This window comes from Pelodiscus sinensis, chromosome 3, assembly GCF_052426305.1.
Source record: "Pelodiscus sinensis isolate ZL-2025 chromosome 3, ASM5242630v1, whole genome shotgun sequence".
Classification (NCBI taxonomy): domain Eukaryota; kingdom Metazoa; phylum Chordata; order Testudines; family Trionychidae; genus Pelodiscus; species Pelodiscus sinensis.
This window is the reverse complement of record NC_143054.1, coordinates 63,503,962-63,526,556: the sequence shown is the minus strand read 5'-3', so window position 1 is coordinate 63,526,556 and position 22,595 is coordinate 63,503,962.

The window sequence follows — 22,595 nt, the reverse complement described above, 5'->3', positions numbered from 1 at the left end:
ACTAAAACCATATTATTCTACTTTAGTTGAAAATTTTCACTATGGTGGGGAAAACCGCATTTCTGATCATCTTTAATCTGCTGTATATTTGAGAGAGTTTGTGCGTGAGTGAGCAAGTCGGTCTGTCATCTGTTTGTTCAAGAACTCCTCCTATACAGTCAGAGCTAGGACCAGTACATTTGGAATGCAGTTTCCTCTGAGACTAACTTAAAGCAAGGTCAGGGTTTGGTTGTGCCAGGACAATGGGATGTGCTGGAATGTAATTGTCAGCTTTGGGGAGCTGTTGCTTAGGTAGCATGGCCCCCATGGCACCAGCCCTAGGAAGCCACCTCCAGCCCCAGTTGCTGCTGCGCAGTTGCCAGCCCCAGGGAGTCGCTACTTAGGCAGTTTGGTCCCTGCTGTGTCCTGCCCCCACCTCACCACTACCCCAACCTAGCCTCTCCTCACTCTCCATCCCTGATTCCTGCACCCCCTGTACTCCCTGGTCCCTGCCCTGAAGGATCTGAGTAATGCCAGGTAAATCTTCTAGTCTACTATTTATTTGAGAGTTTGTGAGCAATTGAGTGAGTCTGCCTGTCTGTCTGTCCATTTGTTCAAGAACTCCTAAATGGTAAGTGCTAGGGTGACCAAATTTGGTATGCAGCTTTCTCTTATCCTAACTTAAAGCAAGGTCAGGGTTTGTGTATGTTTGGGAGGGGGGACTGAAGCTTTCCCCCCCATACATACAGAGATACATAAAACCATATAGAAAAGAGACAGAATCACCAGACAGGTGGAAGAGGCTGGCTGGGGGTGCACTCCCCCCATCCAGGAATCCCCCTGTCTCAAGCCTCCCACCCTCCAGGCATCCTTTAGGGAAGGTGTGTGTGGGGGCGGGTGGGGGAGGGGAAGGAGGCTGCAGCTTCCCTGCATTCATACAGGAGCACTACTGGCTGTTTCTCTATCAGGAAGAGAGGGGAAAGTGCACAGTTTGCTGCATTTCTCGAGATATTAGTGAACAGATGGACCTGGACCTCACCCAGCTGGGGAACATGCATCCCTCCTCAGTCTGTGTCTGCTGGAGCTGCAGCAGCCATGGAGAGGTGCTTCTCGCTTGGCCCCAAGCTGCTGCTGTGATAAAGGGCTAAGGGTAATCCTTTCTCTCTGGGGAAACCTGCCTACTGAACCCTTCATCTCCAGCCCCACATCAAAGCAATGATTGAAATGATGAGAAATACAACAATTGATTGGGTTAAGGACCTGAGCAATGCCAGATAAACCTTCTAGTCTTAAATAAACAAACAAACATTCAAGAGCCTTATATAGAAGAGGTTAGCAGGAGTCAGGGTTGGTGTGTATGAGGGCCTCAGGGCAGAGGATTGGGATATGTGGGAGATGGAGGGGAAAGGGCTCTGGGGATGGGAAGTAGAGTGTATGAAGGGGCTCTGGGGATGGATTACCTTACCTGGCTAGGCTGGGCTGGTGCACTGGGGCAGCAGTAGCTGGATGAGGGGCCAGGCCAGGATTGACACAGCAGGATCATGGTCTCCTCTCCTACCCATGCTGCAGGAGGAGGGGAACTTTCACCAGCCCTTCCTGTGGCCAAATGGGAGCCAGACCACTGGGCCAGCCCCAGGATCAGTTCCAGGGATAAGATGTTGCAGTCAGAAGGGGGTTGAGCCCCATTTGGAGGCTTATTGGCCAGGCTTCATTTTAAATAAAGTAAAGTAGTATGTCCAACACAAAGGTTTCAACATTGTCTTTACTGCAGTGGTGGGGAACCTTTTTTTTGGACAGGGAGGGTGCAGGAGCAAGGAATGGTGCAGAGCCTGGCCAGGAGAGAGAGTCCAGGGGCAGGCTGGGGACAGGGTGTCTGTCCAGGGGGGAGGGTGCAGGAGTAGGGTATGGAGGTAGGGGTCTGGCCAGGAGGGGGGGTGTAGGAGAAGGCTGGGGTCAGGGGGAGGGTGCAGGAACAGTGTGGGAGTGAGGAGTCTTGTTGCAGGAGGGAGGTGCATGAGGGGGTTGATGGTGCAGAGGCAGGGCATGAGGGACTGGGAGGGCGTTTATTTGGTTTTGTGCACCACTCCCAGGCACCGGTGACTTTTCCCTGCTGCTCCCATGGGAAGTGCATTCATATGGCCTAGCCATTGCAGGGGTAAAGGAAGTGGTAGTGCGCGGAGCCATTTCTGGCTCTGGCATCTTTCCTGGTTCCCTCTTCTTTTGGCAGGGAGGCTCGAGGCTTCCCCCTCCTCACAGGAAACCAGTGCTGGCGTTTCAATCTTGCAGGGGGCCATGAGGCTGGAGCATCAGCGCAGGCTCCCTACTGCAGGGGGAAAAAGGGGACTGAGCTTGAGTTGCAAAAGATCCATATCTGGCTCCCTAGTGAGCCATATTTGGCTTGTGAGCCATAGGGTGCTGACCCCTGCTATATAGGGTTTCAAAAGATCATGAAAATTGGTAATTCTGGAGGAACATGTTATCACTATGTATAGCAGAAACCTAGGAAACAAACCCTGGGATGCTGGACCTTAAGCAGGAAAGAAATAATGAAAATTTATGGTGGTAGGGTTAATTGGCACTCTGAGAGAACCAATGAATGCTTGAATTGCCAGGTTGGCTATGTAATAATAATTAAAAAAGTCTAGCAAGGGATAATGGTGCTGTTGAAACAATTAACCTGATTCTCTCCTTGCATATACAGTATAATAGCAATGTAAATCCGGAGTTCATTGACTGTAATTACATTGGTGTAAGTGAGAAGAGAATTGGGACCAATCTTCCTCATTCTCCTCATCTTTCAAATTTTCTCTTTTCTTCTTTCTCCCTGCTTTACTATTTCTCTTACTCTGTTCTTTTGGCCAAGGTGTGCAGGAATGATGTTGTAAAAAGTTCTTAATTTCTTTATCACTCTGAGGCTTTACAGAACAAGTGCCCATGCCACCAAGTTAGGCTGAGGACAACTACTGCCTCAGAAATTGCACTTTACTCATTGCCCAAGGAAGAAATGAGGTCAATAAGAAAGCTGGTATTAGCACAGCAAAAAAGAAGGCCTAGGACAACTTGTTGGGCATGTCTGTATTGCCTCTGAGAGCGAACTTCCCAGTCTGGGTCCACATTCATGCGAATAAGGGTTGTCCTGGCTCTTGCAAAGTAGCTACACAGACATTGCAATGATATAAGCTTCAGTGGTGGAGTTCCAGCCTAAGGTCTATATAGCTATTTTTAGAGCACCCGTACAAACACTGCTAGTGTGAGTCTATGGACCCACAGGGAGGCATGCTTCCAGATGCAGTGTAGACATCTCACAGATATCACAGCGATGGAGGACTGGTATCACAAACAGACACAACAGACACTGAGATTGGAACTGGCATCCTTAATTAAAATCGTATTCTACTGCACCATGAATGAGGAAGGTATGCAGTCATTGCTGCCAATGGGGAAGTGGGTTCCTGACAGTAGCCCCCACTTGCAACCAGGAATCACACGGCATTCCTGTTACTTTATGCAGCAGTTTTAAAGACATTGTCCAGTCTGTTTTCAGCTCCCTCTTTTCTGCTTTTGTTTGACCCCAAAATGCCCCAGCATTCACTTTGTTCTTTCACCCCATCAGAAATAGGAAAGTAAATTATAAAAAGTCAGAGTTATACATATTGGGTACCTAAGGAAGCAGTAGATAAAGGATAGTTTATTTAAATGAAATGTGAGAAAATGAATAACATACACTAATATTTACTTACATGCAAGTCTTACTAGGTAAGATATATTTGAAGACTAAGCTTTTTTGTCTGTGTTTGTTTGAAAAGTATGTAGATGCCAGAGCTTCAGGTATTTTTTTTTTAAAGTTCACAAATTTTTCAGATGCAATGTTGAATCTTTTCCCAGTCTGTTGAAAGCATAAGTAATAAAACTGAGTGGGTTCAATGCCTGAGATGGACTCTCCTCTTAGTAAAATTAATCTCTCAAGGCATTTCATATTTTCTAAATGCCAAAATTGTGCAAACTGGAATCCAAACTATGAGGTGCTTGTTAAGCATACACAGAAAACAGTGACAAATGTTCCGTATGTTGCCTTTCAGAAATGCTTGTTGGCTCTGCTCCTGAAGGACCTTGAAGGAGGACTTGGCTATATTCTGAAAAAATACATTTATCCAGAAGTAGCAAAGGCTAAGGCTGCATCTTACTGTTCACAGGAGATTAAAATGCTGATGGAAAAAGATATCAGAGGGGTAGCCGTGTTAGTCTGAATCTGCAAAAGCGACGAGGAGTCCTGTGGCACCTTATAGACTAACTGAAGTGTAGGAGCATAAGCTTTCATGGGCAAAGACCCACTTCATCAGATGCATGAGTGGGTCTTTGCCCACGAAAGCTTATGCTCCTACACTTCAGTTAATCTATAAGGTGCCACAGGACTCCTCGTCGCTTTTGATGGAAAAAGACTCTCTTAACTTTACAAACTGCTGTGGTGTAATTTTGGGCTGATATGGAAAATCAGGGCACACTGACAGTCAGATGAAGGAAGTTCTGGAAGAGGTTGGCATTGTAGATATTAAGTAATTCTCTGAAGAAGGGCTAAGTCAGGATCTGGAAGAGATTCTGCTGCCAGGAAGGAGAAGACCAAGGAAGATCAATCAGTGTCTTCATTAGAAGCTGCTGCGGAGAGATATTCTTCAGCAGAGAAGTGCTGCTGGGAAGTAAAGCCAGGTGAATGGTTTTGGGGTTGAATAGTTTACTGAAAAATGAAGTTTTGGATCAATGGAGACAAACTGCAAATTTACATTGTTTCCCTCTGTAGTTTCATCCAAACTCAAAAAGTCAAAAGATTTTGACAATGTTGAAACAAAATGTTTCATCTTGACCTGCAAAACTTTGTTTTGATTTTTGAGGGGTTTTGACAAAAGCAAAGGAAAGGATTCACAAACATGGCTGGTGAAGGATGTGGGTGGTGCTGCTTCTCTAACTACCACGCCATAAAGTCATTCTCATTCTCTGCCCCTTGCCCAATGACTGTTCATTGTCGTCATAGATAACTTTAGATATGAGGTGTGGGCAGAAATCCTGGCTCAAGGAGACATACCTGCACTAGTTCTGACAGTGTAGTAGCCACTATGGTGGGAGGTGCTAGCTGCCTTGAGTATGTGCTTCACTTCTTGGATGAGAATGTACTTTGGTGGCTAAACTTTTGCACAGTGGCTACATTACATTTGTAGCATGATACTTTGTTTGGCGTGTATGGAGTTTACACTGCCTACTCAAAGTGAAGACAGACCTTAAGAATTGCCACAGAGGAAAAAAAGTGAGGATCAGTCTATAGCCTGATTAGGTCACTTACCTAGACTATGAGAGACCCAGATTCAAATCCCTGCTACAATTAATGAATTATTTATAAAAAATGGAACAACTTGAACAGGTGAGACTGAGGAAGCCCTTTACCAGTATATCTCATAGCTCAATGGTTGGTGTAGTCCCCTGCAACGCAGGAGAACTAAATTCAAATATTTTCTTCATACCATTCAATTGAACCTGGGTCTCTCTCATCCCATGTGGGTGCCCTAGCCACTGGACTAAGGTTTGCAAAGGAGGCTCTTCTACTTCCAGCCATTTTATGAATTCTTGCCTTTCCTTATATCAAAATACCCAGCAATCTAAACAAAATACTGTAGGTCAAAATGAAAGGTTTCACTTTGACATTGTGAAAGCCTTTCACTTTATTTCAACTTTTTTTTGACTCTTTGACTCACTGAAAATTTTCAAAAAATAGTAATTTTTTATTTGATTATTTTGACATTTTGGAATTGCCAGTGATCCAAAACAGCCATTTTTGCCTACCTTTACTCGGACGTTAAAGAGAAAAGACTATGTATGTTTGGTAATGTGAGTAATTACAATGTGAATAATTGCACATCTCTGCTGAAGCTGCCAACTTACTTTTGCAAAAACATTTGACTTTTTCTTGGTTTAATATTTGTTAAAGTCAACACATTAATCTTCTCCCTCTGAACTTTTTCCCAGTTTAACAAATTGTAGCTACTTTATTGGACATGTTCCTATCTTTTCACCTTCCTGTGGAAACAGAAAGAAGACAGGGCTAGACTGTTACATTTAAGCATGTGTGTTCACTTGTATCTGTCTAATTTAAGCATTCCAATATTTAGTGTATGAGCAAACACTTGGTGCATACATATGTAATAGATGTTTGTATATATACATAGGTGCATATGATTATGGACATTTGGGTGTACCTAACATTGAAAATCTTGCTGTTAATGAAGTGCTTTTTAAAGTTTTTTTCTGTTTTGTCCCTGATCCCCTTCACTGGAAAAAAAAAAACAGACTTTGAGTTACCTTCTCTATTCAGACTTGTAGATTACAGGCCAAGGTCACAAGTAAGTAGGGACAAGTTAGTAAGGTAAATAGTTAGAGTTGCATAGATAGGCATGTTAGGAAGCACCAAATTTAGCATTTGCTTCACATTTGTTATTTTTCAATATTTCTAGGGCTTTTAGTGTACTTTCCTTGGACTTCTTGTGAAATTTTTGGAAGGTTATGTATTTTTTTCTGGTTTTAACTTTTTTATAAAGGTGTTTACAAAATTCCATATCCAACTACAGTGTTTTAATTTTTCAGGGAAAAAACCCATTGAGATCTTGCCCACATTAAATAGGGTAATCTGTTTAAAAACTGGTTTGTTTTTATAGAGAGCCACAATATATTTAAAAGTAGTGTCAAAAAATTGTTGGCGCTCTCCTGACATTTATGAATATTGTATAACTTTTTCAAGACGGGCAGACCTGATAAAAAGATATTTCCTAAGACAAGCATAATGGATTGATGTTTTAGGTAGTTTTGTGAGGAGTGGGTTGTTAGGTCTTGTCTACTCTGCAAAGTTTTGTTGCTAAAAGGCAGGAGGTGTAAATGCAACAGCGCCACTTTTGGCAACAAAACTCTTTAGTTGCAATGACAAAATAAAATTACCTGGACGAGAGGCAGAAAGCTTTTTGTGACAAAGTTAAAAAAACGAAGTGTCAGCGTAGACACTGGTGTTCATTATATCTCCAGAAGAGGCCTCTGCCAGTATCCCACAATGCCACCTGACCGGTAGGGCGCCCTTTATCCCTCCTTATCCACAGAGTGCTGTGGCCACTCTGCTTATTGTTGGGAATGCAGCAGACCTGCAGGCATTCACTCTTCCCCTTTCAAAGCTCCATTCTGAGAGCTGAGCATATTGCGCTATGCCAGGCAGTGAAGAGCAAATCATCAATGTGGAATGCTTCTGCTCTCTCCCACACTAAGAGCACAGAGGCAGGCAGGCTGGGGAGGACAGATGTGTATGTGTGAGAGAGAAGGGGAGACTGACTGTTGTGCTATGCAGAACCAGGGAGGAATGCTGGGGTTCATAGGGAGAGGTGTCCCACTCCCCTAGCCTCAGGACTGGTTGAACTTAGGAGAGACAGCAGGTTGGCACCCTCACTCTCCCCAACACACACTGTCTCTCTCTCCCCTGACCACACATACTCCCTGTCACACACTTCTCCCCCCCCTTCAGTTGAAAGCAGCTGGCAATCTAGTAAGATGCCCATGGAATGATGGGACTGAGAAACCTGCATCATGTGACACTGTACCTGCCCCAGAGGCATTGCAAACCCTTTCCAAAGCTCACACCACCCCGTAGGCTAGCTACCTATAGTGCATAGCTACCCATTGTGCATTGCTCTCTGTGTCTGCAAAAGCTGCTGTGTGGATGTACTCTGCCAGCACAAGTAGAATAGTTTAGACATGCAATAGCAGTTTACTTAAAGCATCGTAAGTGTTGGTGGCAAAGCTCTGCAGTTTAGACATAGTCTTAGCTGCTCCTTACAAGGTGATGTATTGTTGAATGTCTCACCAGGCAGGCTAACATATATGTGAACTAGTAGCACTTTATAGACTAACAAAAAATCTAGATGGTTTTGTTAGTCTATAAAGTGCTACCCAACCTTTTGTTGTTTTTTCCTGTACAGACTAACTCGGCTACTCACTGAAGCTTCTGATATATGTGAACTGTCATGCAGAGAGAACTGCTCTCACCTCTAGAAATTATCTCTAGGCTGGAATTTGAGCATATTGTTAAGGAAGCTTGTACTGCTATAGCCTTTGCTGGCCTCGTTCTCTTGATAAACTGACAACTTCACCTTACAAGGCTGCATCAGTCTAGCCTCGTTCATGAGAACTATAGTGATTGAAACATTGAAGAGAAGAGATTTATTCTCACTTAATTAACGTGAGTGATTGACAGAATTACGTTAAAAACAGAATGGAATGAATCAGAGTAAATTTTCCCATGGTTTCCTGTGAACTTTCATAAAATGTACTGGCTGAATGTTACAACACCCACTTCCATATCTTAGTGGAGAAATTGAAATATGTGACTGTATGTATTATTTGAAATATTTTTTGTTTTTATAACCTTTACATTATTAAAAAGCGTTTTTCCAAAGTGCTTGTATGCAAAACACTGAAACAGCATCAATGCTTCTCTTCCATTGTTCATGTGCATGTTGTTCTTCAGCGACCATAAGGTCTTTTCCCTCCCCTGATTCCCATTAAATAAACCAGTGATCCAGAGACTTTGGGAAATGCCACTAGAATCCAGTGAGGTTAAAAAAAATAGTCAATAGGTCAGAAAACTCTATTGTTCTATTGTATGGTTAAGAAAGAGAAGTGAATAATGGATAAGAGTTAATCCATTTGTTCAGCCACCTAATGTGAGATGTTCTCTCACATTTTTAAGGAATGTTATGGATGGCAACATATCATATGCAGCAAATAATTGGTTTCAGTTTGAAACCGGTGACATTTTGCTGTGGCTACATTCGAGATTTTGTTTAAGCAGAGAGCTTTTGACATGATAGCCATATTCATTTTCATTGTGATCCTATCAGCATGAAGGAGGAGCAGCCTAGGTGGTCCCTGGATGGGGCATTTTTAAAGGACATACAGTTGCAGAATAAAATGGTTGTGTTGATGCCACCTACTGAATCAATGTCCATCAATAGTGAATCAGGATTTTGGTGTCTTGCTGAGGACAATATTGCTGGAGGCACTGTTAATCAAAGGTTGTAACCAGTTTTAATAACTCACGATTTTGTGGTCTTTTTCTTTGGGGTGGAGGAAAGAATAGAAGTTGTGACCTTGTTGTGCTGGCCGAATTTTACTTTGGGTGATTTATATTCTGCCTTCTTCATCTCGTTTCAATTGGGCAAGGTATTCTTCACTTCCCAGTCTGAACTATGATGTGCTACTTCTGTAGTGCTGCTTAGCAGTTATCACAGGTCATTCCAGGAATGGCTACATTTCACTGGCAGATGAATATATCCCTGCTTACATTGGCTGTATATCAGTGTAAGTCTGCAAAATTCTTTGGGATCCTTTGGGGGCAAAAGGCCATATAATATAAGGCCATTATCACTTTTGCTGAGACCTGTGTTTGCTTCCAAAAAAGATAAAATCTCCTGTCTCCCCTTGAAAATATATAGCTAGTATCTGCATTAAAATAATGCAAGTACAAAGCAAAATGGAATGTAATGGTAATATCAATGCTCTCTTGGCACCGTCTGTTCCTGATGGAGGCAACGTTAAGCCTGTTCCTTTTCACCTTCTTCCTCTGTATTCTCCAAAGTCCACAGGTATAATCATGGGGTGTACTTGGCAGCTGACTGTAGGACCTGGAATGTGTTTTTTTTCCAGCAGCTGCCTCTGGATTTGTGGTTGACTTCTTTGGCTGACGCTACTCCTGGCTTTGCTGGCTGACAAATCTTCTCAAGGTTGTGTTGGGTTCAGGTTGCTGTATGCTTGCTTGCGTGCTGCCCTGATGTCATTTTTCTAGGATCATTCCTATTTCTAAAGACTTTGTTTGTGGACATGTAGTAAGAAAACACATGACAGATTATTCTACCATTTCTATTTTTTGCTTCTTGAAAACTTTTCCCTATGAACCAAGAGTAAATGAGCACAGATTTACCTGGAAATATAACATTGATTGTAAACTTGCTGTCATCAGGTTCATTCTAATTAAAGGAGGTTGGCTGTGGAGCATCTGTGGGGTATGTCTTAACTTGCCTTGTGGTCAATCTTGATTCTCTTTACAAAAATTGCTCTGTAGTGTGGCCTTTCACACAAGATATTGGAACTCTCACAGCTAGCAATTCTTGTTGCTCACGTTGTTGATATCAGGACTCAACTATGCGTGCTCAGAGAGAATGCTGATATCTCTCATGGGCTTGCATGTTGCTGGCTAAGAGCTCCCCCAAAGAGGGAATTGTGCAGGCTATTGGGTTAATTCTTTGTAACTTGCATAACAGAAATAGGTACTTGCTTCTGAAGAGAATGGTCCATTTTTTTCCACTGTCTCAAAATTGTAATGAATTGTAATTTTCAATGTGTAGGGGTAAACTGAGGCAGTCCATGGTATCTTGCTGAGAACTAGAACTCAAATCCTAAATTATTAAGGCCAGGCCTGAGAAGCACACAGACAGTAGCTACCGTGACTTTGGTTCCCCTGGCAACCACATTCCAAAGGGGCCTCACTCTGATAAGGCCTGGCTGGTACCAGCCAGGCTGCGCGGTTTCTATTACTGTCGCCTGTAATTTCAGATTAATCAGCTTGAATCCCAAGGACTGTGCCAACGCAAGGAAGTAGTCATCTTGTAGTAGACATAATCGCAGCAAAACAAGTTCCCATCAACATGCCTTTGTTTATGTTGGCTTATTTAGCTTGTTAGGAATAATTTTTGTATTAGTGATAACATGTTTAATTGGCGATGGGCGAGGATCCTATGTATCCTTTATATTTCATTGGCTTATGTGCATATCTCATTTCCGCCGCTAGACCTATCAAATCACTTCCCCTCCGCCCATCTGCTGCCTATATAATCTAATGTATGTTTTGGTTAAGTTAGTGCTCTCCAGGTTAACACCTGGTTGGTACTCTACCAGCACTGATGTTCAATAAATCCTCACCTTGTTTTCACCTGCACCTAGTGGCTACATCTAGACTACATCCCTTTTTCGTAAAAGGGATGTAAATTGGACATATCGCAATTGCTAATGAAGTGGGGATTTAAATCTCCCCCGCTTCATTAGCATAAAAATGGCTGCCGCTATTTTCGGCATGGAACTTTGCCACAAAAAAGCACCAGTCTAGATGCTGATCTTGTGGAAAATAAAGCCTTTTCCGAAAGATCCCTTATCCCTTATTTCATAGAGGGATAAGGGATCTTTCGGAAAAGGCTTTATTTTCCACAAGATCAGCATCTAGACTGGCGCTTTTTTCCAGCAAAGCTCCGTGCCAAAAAAAAAAAGTGGCAGCCATTTTTATGCTAATGAAGCATGGAGAGATTTAAATCCCCGCTTCATTAGCAATTGCGATACGTCTAATTTACATCCCTTTTACGAAAAAGGGATGTAGTCTAGACGTAGCCAGTGTGTCTGGAATTATTCCCTACACAATGGGAAATACCTTTTTCAATTTTTTAGTCCCCTTTTTCATCTTCCTTCCCTATCCTTTTTTCTATCTTCCCCTTTTCTCTTTTTCCATGTTTCTACTGGAAAAGGAGGGAAGTCAAATGGGGAAGGGAAAACCTTGAAAATTTCAGGTTGGTGGGTGAAAAATTGCAAAATTTTTAAAAAACGTTTCTACCTGAATTCTAATTTTTTGGGGAAAAAAAAAGCCCTTTTTATTTTTTGAAGGAAAAAGCGTGTGAATTAATCTGAGAAGTGGATTCATATGGGTTCATTTTCTTGTTAGGATTATATTTAGGAGTCAGATTTTAAAGGAGAACCATGTTAGTCTATTTCCACAAAAACAAGTGGGAGTTCCATGATACCTTAAAGACTAACAACTTTATTAGTCATAAGCTTTCATGCATCTGACAAAGTGAGCTGTAATGCTCAAAAGCTTATGCCCTAATAAATTTTTTAGTCTTTAAGGTGTCACAGGACTCCTCATTATTTAGGAAGCAGTTTCCATTTTTATATAGCATACCTATGTAAACAGTTTGTGAGTTGACACTACTTTGCTTAGGAAACTGGGGGGGCTCACTATAGGCCACATTTATGAACCCCTTATTTGCACCAGCCGGATGTTACTTACTGTAGTCATGCTGTTAAAATCAATGGTCCTGTATTTTATGAGTGACTAATCATGACGGTAGTTAAATCAGAAACCAGATATATGCATGGAATATTTTTGTTGTGGTAAATACTCCCAGGAGTGCATCTTCAGTTCATCTTTCTTTCACTCTTTCAAATTAATTAGAATTAATTAATTCTAAGTATTGGAAATACACCCAATTAATATGTTTCCCAATAGAAGTGAGAAGGTGGATGAAGTAATCTCTTTTGTTGGACCAACTTCTGTTGAGGAAGGAATTGAGATTTCAAGCTTACACAGAGGTCTTCTTCAGGGATGGGAAAGATACTCTGAGAGTCACAGCTAAATACAAGGTGGAACAGATTAAGAAAATCCATTAAAGCATTTTTGAATAAACCAATCAAGGCAGTAAATACCTCTCAGTTTTAGGACAAAGGAAGGTTAGTGGGTTATAGATTGTTGTAATGAGCCATAAATCCAGTGTCACTGTGCTATCTGATTTTTATGGAATTTACTCTGCCTTTGTATGGCAAGTGGTTATAGTATGGCTTATATGAGTTCTGATACTCCTTCACTAAGAGTGCTGTGGACTGATATGATGTATCCACCTGGGTTCCCTTGTTTGTGCATCTTGGGAAGCATATAAAGGGGCCCTAGGGTGGGTTTATCGAGAATGAAGTTATTTGGGGAAGGATTTAGTAATTGTAACATTCTGAAGGGTACAGTCTGGACTATTGAACAGCTCTGTCCCCTCAGTTCTCCAGTTGGGGTGCCTTTTACACTGCTTTGCTATGAGAGTAGCCACTTTTTACCTGTCCCCACACAGCCTCTAGCATGGTAAATTCCTAAAAAAGTAGAGTAAATAGGCATTAAAAATTCAAGCAATATTTTGAAGTGGCATTTTTTAAAGACTAATTCATGATGAGACTCCTTTGGGAAGTCACTTAGTGTAATGTAGTCATCGTCATCCCATGTTATGCCCCAGCTCATTCCTTATTTGTGACACAGAAAAAATGAGTTTTCATTCTGATAAAATTCCTTTTCTCAAAATTGATTTACTTTCCAAAAAATATGAAAGCCTCTTTAAGATGCAAAAAAAAGCACTGTGTTTGAAGTGTCCATGTAAAACAAACAAAAATCAAGCCTGAATATAAGATTATCATTATAAACCAATACCATTTACAAAAAGGATTAAAATCCAAATCCACCTACTCCAGCCAAACCATCCGAACAAAAACTCTCATACAGTTCGCTCCCATTCTTCCCCTTCTATTCCCAGGTTTAATAGATATTGATTCAAAATATGACCTCAAGATCAATAAATTCAACTACAATGAGTGAGGAACAGAAGCAAATTTCAGGGTCATGTTTCTGCTTTAATCTATGAGTTCTATGGCAGTTTAGTGGACCCTTAAATATGATAGGAAATAGAATCAAATAAGAATTAACTTTAGTTTCTGGGCTAATACTAAATTAGAGCAAAGGGAGGGAGGGAAGGTGTCAGCATAGTTGGCACAGAGAGCTTTAAATTACTTGCAAGCCTCTTAGAGACTCTCCCTTTCTGATTAAACTGGGGTAACTGTTTGCTTGTGCACCTCATCTGCTCTCAACTATTAGCATCTTCTGAGTCCCACCTTATAGGGACTGAACACCCATTCAGGGCATCAACTATTTATTTAGAAAAATTGTATTTCTTAAACATTTCCAAGAGAAAATATTAGGGAAAATAATTTGCACTACTCAAAGTTTTGTGACATCCCAAACTTCTCAAAGATATTTGGCACTTGGCTATGACACCACAAGAATCTCCCATCCCTAGCACAATAAATATTCAATAGTAAGAAAAGGAGACAGTTGAAACATCTAGTTTTAATGGATTTAGAGCCTGATCACTTTTTTCTAGAGAAATACCAGCATCTAAGGCACAATATCAGATATATCAATAACACTGATAGCATTACACTTGTAACAATCTCTCATTCTACATATATTTTATTGGGGGTTCTTTTCTACACTCCAAGTATTCTAATATAAAGTTGTTTAATGATTGACTTTAGGTATTAATGCTAAAATTTCTCCTCAGAAGTGCATTGAAGCCAGTGGATTCACACATACATATAACTGTGGGCAGAACCTTGTCCAGTAATTTTACTCCTGTCTGAATTGGTTTTATAGCTTATTAAAAAAATGTAACAGGTTAGTGCCACCACATTCCAAGAGCGAGCAAAGGCACTAATATTTAACCATGTTTTCCAAGTATTTATTCTTCTCATGTTCTGACTTGTACGATGCTTTTAATTACTGAGCAGTGATTCGTTGCAGAGTATCAAAGCTCAAGGACCAGTTCAGGCATAAACAATCATTTAGGCTGAGATGTGGATTTCTGGTAGTCTTATCCTTTCTTTAAAGGTTCTTGCAGATCAAAGAATAGCATGTTTCTGCTATATTCTTTGAGTTCTATGGCAATTAAGTGGATGTTTAATTTTCATAGGAAATACAGTGAACCCTCGTTTATCGCGGTAGATAGGTTCCAAACCCGACCGCGATAGCTGAAAATCCGCGAAGTAGGGACACCATATTTACATATTTATTTAACATGTATATTCAGAATTTTAAAACCCTCCCTTTACGTAGTACTGTTAACAAACCACCCTTTAATGTACAGAACACTTAATGCATGTACTACAGTACCCTAAACTAAAACAGGCACAAATATTAAAATGTTAGAATATTAAAGTATAAAAAAATAAAGATTGTTACTGTACTCACCACGAAAGAAGTTGAAGAAAAACTTGAATGATGATGGCGATGAATTTGCTGCACAGTAGAAATGATGATGATGAAGCTGATGGTGTCTTCTACTGTGCAGCCAATGATAGTATTTTACGTCTCTTCAGACGGAGGTGTCTTTTCCTGGGACACCTCTTCAACTTCTTCCTGGGACACTTCTTCAATTTCTTCCGAAGGCATAGTAGCAGGAGGAACTGGCTCTTTTTTGCGAGGCTGGAAGAACATTGTGATCGGAAGTTGCTGCCGCTGCTTCTTTTTTCGCTCGAAGAGCATCCTGTAGGGAGTCATGTCTTCATCGATTTTGTTGCAGAATTGCAGAGAACGAACCATATCCTCGTCCCACTCTTGCGACAATTCTTTCAACTCCTTCGCAAGGTTGCAGAGCTTGGCAAGCCGTTCTAATGTTAAGCCCGTTTCTTCGACAATTTCTTGGGTCTCTTCCTGTGTTTCACTGTCTTCGTCACTTCGCCATCAGCAGCCTTACACCATTCAAATATGACAAAGTCAGACTGCATCTGATTTGTGTTTCATGTTCGATTTAATTTTACTACGTATACTGAATTATTGTATGATCACATTCTCTTTTCGTGTTTTATTTCTTTCTGTACTGAATTATATGTCATATGTAATGCAATGAACCATCAGTAAGAGCAGATATTACTAATTATTAATGGAATTAACGAAATATTTGGGGTCTTCATATATCGCGGCTATTTTCGAAATTTCCGGAAAATCCGCGATATATTTCTTTTATAATATATACATACGTAATGAAAAAAGTCCGCGAAGTCGTGAATCCGCGATGGTCGAACCGCGAAGTAGCGAGGGCTCACTGTAGAATCAAATCAGACAGGAATTGTAAGGGTTAATTTTAGTTTCTGGGCTAATACTAATCTAGAGCAAAGGGAAAGTGCCAGCAAAGTTGGCACAGAGAGCATTAAATTACCTCCAAGCCCCTCAGAGAAGGCAGCATTTCTGTCATTGGATAGGTTTTCTGTCAAGAGACGCTTCAGTCACAAGAAATGCTCCTAGATATTGACTTCAGTGAGAGCTGCAGGTGCTCCATATCTCTGAGCTTCAGGCTATTTATTCACTTGTCTGATTTGCCTCAGCTTTAGTTGATATCCAAATCCAAATACAAGATTTAACCTGAATGTAGCAAAAACCACTAAAACACAGAAACAATTTGACCTCTTAAATCCAAAAGGTAGAAGAACCCATTTAATATTAAAGACAAGCCTCTAAAGTAAATAATAAATTCAAGGTTTTATATGATGCTAAATTAAATCATGGAAAGCAATGACAAAACAGAATTATTAGGTTATGTAGGGAACCCACCTGCCAGAGTAAGTTTCTTTCCTACAATCTATGTTTCATGCCTCAATGAAAGAGACTTCCAATAGAAGACTTTTCCACAACTTAATACTGTAGATTGATTTCACTGGCTATTTCATTAAGCCCTAAAGAGAAAACTACTATTAAATAAGACCTTGGTATTTTAAAGGCCTGCAATCTCTGGCCTGACTGAGCTACGCTGACTGTTAGATCAGAAGAGCAAAGATGACTTTACCCCTCCTTTTATTTCTTCCCTTTCCACGGACTTTCAGGCTGCTGTACATTAATCTTGGCTACTCACAGTCCCAAGGATGTGTTGTGATGCACAGGGAAAAACACAGCAGTGAGATGTACTGAATATTTGCACACTGTCTGGAAGAAGGAAGGTGATCTTAAGACACTATGGCTGCTCCAACTAACCAGGATTCCGCCCTTCCTCTCCACCCCCCACAGATTTGGTCTATCCCCCTCCTCCTGTTGTAGGGGGAATTCTCAGCAGGCTGCCATGTGTGCTGGATTTCCTGCTGCTTTGCACTGCTGAAGTAGACCTGAGACTCAGGCTCCAAATCTCATGTAATATATTATTATTATTTTATTTTGGTCTAGGGGACTAGTCAAATGACAACACTTGAAATTATCTTTTATTTTACATGTTAAGATGTCATTGTGCATTAGTTACCAACAGATTTTAAAAGAAATATTTATTGATGTTGTCCAGCTACATACAAGATTTGTGTCTGTTATAAAATGGCTAATTCTCAATGAGTATATTTCTTTCAGTTCTGCTGTAGTAATTTTATACTAATTATGTTTAGATTTAGTAGAATCACTTCTAAAATAACAAATGACTATTTAAAATAATATTATAAATTTAAATCCTGTAAGCTGATCCTACAGAAATAAATTTTCAATAATCAAATGGTATTTTATAATTACCATTAGAATCTTATTAAATCTAAATTAAAAGTTGATATAAAACAATTTAAAACAAGGTATTGAAACTTAAGAATTCTTTAACATTTGGTCCTATTACAGTGAATGCTTAAGAATTAATAATTTTTTCCAGGTGGTCAAAAACAAAAAGGATGTAAATTCATATCTCATTTCAGATTTTAACGTAAACAGGCTATTTAAATGAGGGAGGGCCATAGTTTGCCCCAGTATTTTCATCTGAGAACATTTCCTTTTAAAGCCATCATAAAAAGTAGACAGATTAACATTTTAAAGCAGCTGTGTGCTATTTCGGGTGGTAGGTTTAAGAAATTAGGCTTTTTTTTCATAGGTACAAAACTGCAGAGCACAATGAGGAAAAAGCATGCATGTAGTGGCTGGCCATTCATATCAAGAAGATGAAATGAAAGTGAAAAAAATCTTAGGAAATCTCAAGGTCTGAGCACATTACAAAACAAACAAAAAACCTGCACTCCAGATGATTGGAATGATATGAAAATCCATGTAACTTGATTAAAACTAATGCAACTGGTTGCTTTGATATTTGCATTGCTGCTCAATGCAGGGGAAAAAATGTAGCTCATTTTAATTTATTATGGCTGATTTGTGTTTAATTTTTTGGAGTTAGTGTGTGTAAATCATTTTCTCACAACTGCATCACACTTATCCACTGGCTACACTGAAATTTTCACTCAAGTATTTTCCCCAACACATTTTGAGGGCAGAGCAAGTGGAAGGTCCCTTTCTCTACACAAGTGAAATAAATTCTTGGTGTGTGTGTTCCCTGAGAGAACAAGAGAAATTGCAATGAGTTCTATAGGCTGCATCTTCCAAGGTTTCTAGAAATATGTTCCTATTAGAAAGAGAGTTTCTTAGTTGATTATATGTAAACTTACATAGGGTGAGATCATTGTAACTCTTACTCAAGTTGGTAAGCAATTGTTTGAGTAGAGACCCACAAAAAAATAATGAAACTGTGTAAATAAATGCGTACCAGCATGAGGAAAGCTTGCATAAAATAGCCCATAATGCTTTTCATTGTCCTCCCTAGTTCTTAAAATTACAAGCTTGCCAAGTAAATTCTTTCTTTAAATAATACCATTTCACACAGATCTTAAAGTACAAAAAACAATTAGTAAAAAGTTGCTTGTGATCTTCCTAATGGACCCAGAATGCTGTTACTGTTACTAAATAGAGCTGTATTGAAAAGTGCAATGTTTTTTGTATAGCATGATGGAAAAGCAGGTGATTAAAGTTTAAATGCACTTTAGCTCTTCCTTTATGACCCTTTCTGAACCTTTGTCCATCTGCAGTTAAGAGCATAAAAATGTAACAGCTTTAGTCATGTGGTCATGAGCAGAACTTCTGTTGTCTAATATATTCATAAATGCTGTTCCAGCTCCCCAGTCTCTACTTGCAGAAAGCCCCAAGTACAGAGGAACTGGCACACTCTGGTTCATGGGGTTGGAGTTAGGTTGGCAAGGGTTTGGAGACGCTATGCATGGAACTCCACAGTTGACCTGCTTTTTCCCTTCTATTATTGTCAGTGGTAATAGTGCTGAAGTGAATTCCAATGATGCAGTCACTTTAACTGGTGAGTTAGGTGGTGGCAGAGGAAATGAATATGAGCAATGTTCCTGTCACTTATTAAAACCACACCAAACTGAACTTTGCTGAGGATGGGATGCTCACCGTGCTGGCCTTTTCTTCTGTTCCCCATTTTCCCTTCTCTGCAGAGTGCTGAGGTGTTAATGGGCAGCATAACATAACCTTCATTGTAGTTCTTTCCAACTTGCCAAATTGACAGTCTTTCCCTCTGTGCCTTCTTGGACAGTATCCCTAATGGCCTCACTGCAGTCTAGGTACTAGGTGTGGTTAGAGTCCCAGGCACTCCTGCTAGAAAGTTGGAAATACTAGGTGGCCATGGAAACTGGACACAGCCTATCTCACTGCTGATTTACCTGCTGAATAAGCCTCCTTGACAGCAAAGCCTGGTTGTGCTCATGTTCCACACTATGAACTTATTTATGACCAAGTTTGGGTCCAATCACAGGAATTAATGCTTAGTAGAAATCACGTACATTTATTACTAGGATCATTTTTTTTTCATTTCACCCCAACATGGCTTTGTGCAGCATCTTTTCACAGAAGGTGTCCCAAAGAAATCTTTGTAATTAGATGACTGGTGAGGAGGAAGGGTCTTAAAATACTGAGTTATTTTATTTTCAGGAATTAAAAAGGCAGTGTAATATATACAATGTGTAATATGTAGATATATACTGTATACATGCAACTTATTTTGTGCAGAAGGAAAGATATATATTATTTCTCTCCTAAGGTCAGTTCTAACTTTCTAAACATTGCACTTCTACTTTAAAAATGGCTCTTGGCTTTTTGAATAATTTGAAAACTTCTTAAGAATTTCATGGACCCTGCATCAGGGGCCTGATCTAATGCCTAGAAATGTCAAAGGGAATCTTTCCATTAACTTTAGTGAGCTTTGAATCTCATTTTGTGTATTTAATATTCTGTTAATGAGAAATGATCAAACTTTTTTTTTTATCTCTCTTTTCTTGCCAGCACTCACAGCAGGTGAATGTGAGCAGCCCTCTCCTTTTATGGGCTTCTAATTTGCAGAGGTTAGTGTCCATAAGCAGTAATGTGAGAGGCTTGTGGTGGCCGGTTCAGTCACGTCAATCTCTCATCACCATTTTACACTGGGTGGCTGTTTCAGCTTTGAAAAGGCTATTTGGTGTCTGAACTTCTTCTGAATTATTCAGGCACTTTTCAGAGGCTAAACAAAAATTCCTTTACTTCTAAATTATTAACAGTAAAGCATTTGGATGTTTGAAGGACAATGCAATTAGACAATGCAGAGTAAAGGCAATGGATTGTATAAAGCAGATATCTTTTAATTTCTCATAGTTTTTCAAAAGTGACCTGGAAATGTTTGGGGCTTTCCCATTCATAAATATGACTTTTCTGTGGTTTGAAACTCTTCTGCTTATGAGGAAATGGTTTTGGTTTAAAAACCAGACTAAGGGGTAAGATTCAAATCAATCGAATGTATTGATATTGTGTTGGTGATATGCGGCCATCGATTGATGCCATTTCCTGTAGGTAGACTTTGAGTTTTCAATAAATGAATATAACACTAAAAGAAGGAAGGAAATTTTCCTAGGATTTCTCTGGGGATCCATTCAGAGGCCAGGATCTGCTCGCATGGATCCTGGTGTAGGATGTGCGCCTAAAGGTCAAATTCTGGCTGCCTGCTGAAAGCCTGCATAAACCTGCTTTACAGGTAGGACCAATATGGGAGTCATGAGGTAAGACTGAATGTTCTCCCCAGAAGCAGGGCCAGTGGGAGCCCATTGGTAAGATTTTGCCATCAAATTAAAGCAAGGTTGGTGTGATTCCCATGCCCCCTGAGTTCACCTGTCTCTGCATGCTATGAAATTTTTCCCACCAGAGATGAGTCACCAAGAATCATAACAAGATTGTTCCAAGCATTAGATATTTTCTGTATTCCTCCCCACATCAGGATACCTCCGACCCCTGTGTCCCTCTTCATTTAAATTATAGAGCTTGCATGCTGTTCTACACTGCTCAGCATATTTCTGGCCAAGCGCATTTAACTTTTTTGTTTTTTGCCAAATGATGCAAGAATATTTTTGTTTTACATTGAGAAACTGGTGGATAGGTTCCAGAGTCCCTTAATTCTCTTTACAGGCACTTGCACCTGTAACGTATGGAATTTATCACCCATTGAAGAGGAGCATCTTTGTGAGAGTCACTTACTAAAATATTGGCAGCACATCGCCGCCCTGGTCACCCATGCAGCCCAGCTGTAGGTGTTTCTGTAGCCTAGAGTTGGGCTACTGGCTATCAAACATAGTGTTTCCTGATCTCCCCCCCATCTAACATGCGATCTGTGGTCAGTAGATTCATTTTTGTCTCTGATCTACTAACCAGGTACCTCTGCAGTTCCACGGAAGGACTAAGTGGTTTGACTTTAGAAATGTTAAGGCATAAAAATAGACAGAAGGTCCTTTATAAAAGTGGCCATGGCTATTTTATTCTGTGACGGCTGCAGGTACTCTATTCGATGGGACTGGAACAAATCTAGGAAAAGGCCATGTTGTGGCTGGCCTTTTGGCTAGATTTAGAGGAGAAGACACAAGCAGCCTTCCTGTTCCATTTTCCATGATCCACGTAAAGGCCAAGCCCAGTTGCAGTCCTCTGTGCTCTGAGGACAAAGGTATTTTTCCTCTCTATTTCTATGGAGGAAGTGCCTCGAATGGGCCAGAGTCTCTGCTCAACCAATAAACTGACCCAAAGAGCAATACTTTTCCAAGGGTGTGGGGAAGACTATGTTGGAAGTGCAAGCTCTCACTTTGAAAAAGTTCCTGACCCTGCTTTCAAGCTGCGGGTGGGGGAGCCTCAGAAGTATGTGATGTGGGAGCAGGAATCAGTCTGGAAAAAGCCCGCCTGGAACAAGGTAGGATGAGGTGTACCTTTCTGGCTTATGGAGCAACCTGCTTTCTCTTTCTCTCTCGTTAGTTTCTGTGTGTTGTTTTGGATTCTGAGGATAAAAAATAATTACTTTGCAATCTTCTAGAAAGAGTATTTCCTGTGTTAGAAAACAAACTTCTCTGTTGTTGTGCCATGAACATAACAAGGTGGATTTGCTGTACAGCTGAAGAGGGATAGTAATGGGTGTGTGCCAGGAACCTCCAGGAGGCTTTCTGTCATGATCGACCCCTCACACTGCCAGGGGGAGTAGTCGAGTCCTAAGGGCTCTTGACATTACTCCACAATCCCTTGTGTCCAGCACTTTCTCTACAGGTCTAAACCCCGGGCCCTCTCGTGGCCATAGGGCTTAACTCCAAAAGTTAATGCTCAACACTCCTCTCACTTGGGCAGTACGGTCTAGCGGCCAGAGTCACTAATAAAGCTCCCTCTCACTGGGGCAGTATGGCCTAGCTGTCAGAGTCGCTAATAAACACCCTTCTTACTGGGGCAGTACAGCCTAGTGGCAAGAGTCACTAAAGAACACCCTTTTTACTGGGGCAGCGTGGCCTAGTAACCTGAGTCACTATACAGTGGGTGCCAGCTCTACTGGTTGGGGGATTGAGGTGGGGAGAGGTAGAGGGACCCAGCCCAGGGCCCTGGTAGCAGTGGCATGGACCTCTGCTCGCTCAGCAGGGAATCCCACCGCAGCATGCTGAGCTTCTTGGGAAACAATCTCCCGCCCTGGGCTACTTCCGACTACACCCTGCTGGACTCACTCCAGGGGACTTCCTCCAGATCCTCTGTAGCACCGATGTCTCGTTGGCTGGTTTCCAGGTCCGGTCCCACTGGCGGTTCACTAGCAGGAGCTCTGGAAGTGCCTCCTTCCTCCTCAGCAGTC